Source organism: Mustela lutreola, chromosome 4, assembly GCF_030435805.1.
Source record: "Mustela lutreola isolate mMusLut2 chromosome 4, mMusLut2.pri, whole genome shotgun sequence".
NCBI classification, from domain to species: Eukaryota; Metazoa; Chordata; class Mammalia; order Carnivora; family Mustelidae; genus Mustela; species Mustela lutreola.
In genome coordinates this window covers 93,262,148-93,267,386 of record NC_081293.1, presented here as the reverse complement: position 1 = coordinate 93,267,386, position 5,239 = coordinate 93,262,148, and the positions used below count along the sequence as shown (strand labels likewise).

General features: G+C 36.0%; 1 non-coding gene across 1 annotated transcript; it reads left to right on the top strand.

The window, feature by feature from the left end:
* Positions 1 to 938: 938 nt before the first annotated feature.
* LOC131830959 (U6 spliceosomal RNA) lies at positions 939 to 1,044 on the top strand. The gene has a single exon (XR_009353488.1). It is a non-coding gene; the product is annotated as a U6 spliceosomal RNA (small nuclear RNA).
* The last annotated feature ends 4,195 nt before the right edge of the window (positions 1,045 to 5,239 follow it).

The window sequence follows — 5,239 nt, the reverse complement described above, 5'->3', positions numbered from 1 at the left end:
TTGGCAAGACCAATGTCAAGGAGAATTTTTCCTATGTTTTCCTTTAGGAAATTTAGTTTCATGCATCACATTTAAGTCTTTAATCTATTTCAAGTTAAGATTTATGAGTAATATAAGGTTCCAGCTTCATGCTGGTTTATGTGACTATTCAGTTTTAAATATCATTTATTGAACAGACTATCTTTACCCATTATATATGTTGGCCCCTGTCAAATATTAGGTGACTGAATGAAAGGATTTATTTCTGGACTCTCAATTCTGTTCTACTTGTTTATGGGTCTGTTTTTATGCCAGTATACTTTATTGTTTTGAGCATGAGGGCTTTGTAGTATAGTTTCAAATCAAGAGTGTAATTTCGCTTCTTCATTCTTTCTCAGAACGGCTTTAATTATTTGTTGTCTTTTATGGTCTCATATAAATTTTAGGATTCTTTACTTACTTCTGTAAAAACACAATATTGGATTTTTTAAAAGATTATTTATTTATTTATTTCACAGAGAGAGAGATGACAAGCAGGCAGAGAGGCAGGCAGAGAGAGAAGAGGTAGCAGCTTCCTGCTGAGCAGAGAGCCTGATGCAGGGCTCGATCCCAGGACCCTGGGATCATGACCTGAGCCGAAGGCAGCGGCTTAACCCACTGAGCCACCCAGGCGCCCCTAAGATTGGATTTTTGATAGGAATTGAATTTACAGATGGTTTTCGGTAGTATGGACATTTTAACAATGTTAATTCTTACCATTCATGAATATGAGCTATCTTTCCATTTATGTCTCCTTCAATTTCTTTATCAATGTCATAGTTTATGGGGTACAGATCTTTCATCTTCTTAGTTAAATCTTTTCCTAAGTATTTTATTAGTTTTGATGCTATTGTGAATTAGATTGTTCTCTTTATTTTTTCAGACAGTTCATCATTAGATAGTTAAAATGCTCCTGTCTTGTGCTTACTTTGGCAGCACATATACTAAAATTGGAATGATGCAGAGAAGATTAGCTTGATCACTGAAAAGGATGACATGAAAAACTGGGAAGCATTCCATATTTAAAAAAATGAAACAAAACAAAATTCTTGTCTTTGATATATTGATCTTGTATTTGGTAGCTTTACTAAATTTGTTAATTCAAAATTTTTTGTGAATTTTTTAGGATTCTTTTCCATGTAAGTTCATGTTATCCAAAAAAAAGAAAATTTTACTTCTTCCTTTTTTTTTTTTTTTTTTGAGTCTTTTATTTCTTTGTGTTCCTTTTTCTCTGGCTAGGACATCCAGCACTATGTCAAATGAGAGTAGTGAAAGTGGACACACTTGTCTTTTTTCTGATCTTTAAGGGGAAAACTTTCAAACTTTTTTGATTGAATATGAGATTAGCTCTGGGCTTGCAATATGTGTTTTTTCTTTAATGGATTTTTTAAATTATTTTTTTTATTTTTTTATAAACATATAATGTGTTTTTATCCCTAGGGGTACAGGTCTGTGAATCACCAGGTTTACACATTTCACAGCACTCACCATCACTCACCATAACACCTGCCCTCCCCAATGTCCATACCCCCACCATCCTCTCCCAACACACCTCCCCCCAGCAACCCTCAGTCTGTTTGGTGAGATTCAGTCTTTTATGGTTTGTCTCCATCCCAATCCCATCTTCTTTTATTTTTCTTTTCCTACGCCCGAAACCGCCTATGTTGCATCTCCACTTCATCATATCAGGGAGATCATATGATAGTTGTCTTTCTCAGATTGATTTATTTCGCCAACCATAATACCCTCTAGTTCCATCCACGTCATCACAAATAGCAGGATTTCATTTCTTTTGATGGCTGCATAGTATCCCATTGTACATATATTCCACATCTTATTTATTGATTCATCTGTTGAAGGACATTTAGGTTCTTTCCATAGTTTACCTATTGTGGACATTGCTGCTATAAACATTTGGGTGCATGTGCCCCTTCAGAATGCCACGTTTGTATCTTGAGGGTATATACCCAGTACGACAATCACTGGGTCATAGGCTAGTTCTATTTTCAGCTTTTTGAGGCACCTCCACGCTGTTTTCCAGAGTGGTTGCACCAGCTTGCATTCCCACGTACAGTGTAGGAGGGTTGCCCTTTCTCCACATCCTCGCCAGCATCTGTCATTGACTGACTTGTTCATTTTAGCCATTCTGAAAGGTGTGAGGTGGTATCTCATTCTGGTTTTGATTTGTATTTCCCTGATGCCGAGTGATGTGGAGCATTTTTTCATGTGTCTGTTGGCCATTTGGATGTATTCTTTGCAGAAATATCTGTTCATGTCCTCTGCCCATTTCTTCATTGGATTATTTGTTCTTAGGGTGTTGAGTTTGATAAGCTCTTTATAGATTTTGGATAGATACTGGCCCTTTATCTGGTATGTCATTTGCAAAGATCTTCTCCCAGATAACTTCTGACAGTCATCTTTTGGCTTTGTTAACTGTTTCCTTTGCTGTGCAAAAGCTTTTTGATCTGATAAAATCGCAATAGTTCATTCTTGTCCTTGCTTCCCTTGCCTTTGGCGATGTTCCTAGGAAGAAGTTGCTGCTGCTGAGGTCAAAGAGGTTGCTACCTGTTCTCTCCTCAAATGGATTCCTTTCTCACATTATACTTCTTCATCCATTTCCAGTCTATTTTCATGTACGGGGTAAGGAAAAGGTCCAACTTCATTTTTCTGCATGTGGCTGTTCAATTCTCCCAACACCATTTGTTGAAGAGGCTGTCTCTTTTCCATAGGCCATTCCTTCCTGCTTTGTTGAAGATTAGTTGACCATAGAGTTGAGGGTGTATTTCTGGGCTCTCTATTCTGTTCCATTGATCTATGTCTGTTTTGGGGACAGTTCCCTACTATCTTGATGATGATAACTTTGTAATAGAGCTTGAAGTCTGGAATTGTGATACCAACAACTTTGGCTTTCTTTTTCAATATTCCTCTGGCTATTCGAGATATTTTCTGGTTCCAGATATATTTTAGGGTGATTTGTCCCATTTCTTTGAAAAAAATGGATGGGATTTTGATAGGGATTGCATTAAATGTGTAGATTGCTTTAGGTAGCATAGACATTTTCACAATATTTGTTCTTCCAATACAGGAGCATGGAACATTTTTCCATTTCTTTGTGTCTTCTTCAATTTCTTTCATGAGTACTTTACAGTTTTCTGAGTATAGATTCTTTGTCTCTTTGGTTAGGTTTATTCCTATGTATCTTAGGGTTTTGAGTGCAATTGTAAATGGGATTCACTCCTTAATTTCTATTTCTTCAGTCTTGTTGGTATAAAAAAAATGCAACCAATTTCTGTTCATTGATTTATATCCTGACACTTCACAGAATTCCTATACAAGTTAGAGCAGATTTGGAGTGGAGTCCTTTAAGCTTTCCACATACAGTATCATATCGTCTGCAAACAGGGATAGTTTGACTTCTCTTTTGCCAATTTGGCAAAATTTGGATGCCTTTAATTTCTTTTTGTTGTCTGATTGCTGAGGCTAGGACTTCTAGTACGATGTTGAATAGCAGTGGTGATAACGGACATCCCTGCCGTGTTCCTGACCTCAGCGGAAAAGTATTCAGTTTTTCTCCATTGAGAATGATATTTGCAGTGGGTTTTTCATAGATGGCTTTGATGATATTGAGGTATGTGCCCTCTGTCCCTACACTTTGAAGAGTTTTGATCAGGAAGGGATGCTGTACTTTGTCAAATGCTTTTTCAGCATCTATTGAGAGTATCATATGGTTCTTGTTCTTTCTTTTATTGATGTGTTGTATCACATTGACTGATTTGCGGATGTTGAACCAACCTTGCAGCCCTGGAATAAATCCCACTTGGTCGTGGTGTATAATCCTTTTAATGTACTGTTGAATCCTATTGGCTAGTATTTTGTTGAGTATTTTTGCATCTGTGTTCAGCAAGGATATTGGTCTATAGCTCTCTTTTTTGGTGGGATCCTTGTCTGGTTTTGGGATCAAGGTGATGCTGGCCTCATAAAATGAGTTTGGAAGTTTTCCTTCCATTTCTATTTTTTGGAACAGTTTCGGGAGAATAGGAATTAGTTCTTCTTTAAATGTTTGGTAGAATTCCCCCGGGAAGCCGTCTGTCCCTGGGCTTTTGTTTGTTTGGAGATTTTTAATGACTGTTTCAATCTCCTTACTGGTTATGGGTCTGTTCAGGTTTTCTATTTCTTCCTGGTTCAGGTGTGGTAGTTTATATGTTTCTAGGAATGCATCCATTTCTTCCAGATTGTCAAATTTATTGGCATAGAGTTGCTCATAGTATGTTCTTATAATAGTTTGTATTTCTTTGGTGTTAGTTGTGATCTCTCCTCTTTCATTCATGGTTTTATTTATTTGGGTCCTTTCTCTTTTCTTTTTGATAAGTCGGGCCAGGGGTTTATCAATTTTATTAATTCTTTCAAAGAACCAGCTCCTACTTTCGTTGATTTGTTCTATTGTTTTTTTGGTTTCTATTTCATTGATTTCTGCTCTGATCTTTATGATTTCTCTTCTCCTGCTGGGCTTAGGGTTTCTTTCTTGTTCTTTCTCTAGCTCTTTTAGGTATAGGGTTAGGTTGTGTACCTGAGACCTTTCGTGTTTCTTGAGAAAGGCTTGTACCGCTATATATTTTCCTCTCAGGACTACCTTTGTTGTGTCCCACAGATTTTGAACCGTTGTATTTTCATTATCATTTGTTTCCATGATTTTTTTCAATTCTTCTTTAATCTCCCGGTTGACCCATTCATTCTTTAGAAGGATGCTCTTTAGTCTCCATATATTTGGGTTCTTTTCAAACTTCCTTTTGTGGTTGAGTTCTAGCTTTAGAGCATTGTGGTCTGAAAATATGCAGGGAATGATCCCAATCTTTTGATACCGGTTGAGTCCTGATTTAGGACCAAGGATGTGATCTATTCTGGATAGCTGTCTTTTTATTTTTTATTTACCATTACCAAGTTTAATTTTATTTACCATTAAAAAAAAACTTTCTAGTTTTTTAAAACTATATTTCATTTATTTCTGCCCTAATTTTTATTTTTTTCCTTCCTTTTGCTACTTTTAAGTTTCCTTTGTTCTTTTTGTATTTTTTGAACTTTTATATTAAGTTCTTTATTTGAAATCTTTTTTTATATACATTTATAGCTATAAAATTTCCTTTTATAACTGCTTTGCTGCTTCTCATAAATTTTTGGTATTTTTTTTAATTTTCCTCAAGATGTATTTTTATTCCCACATTGT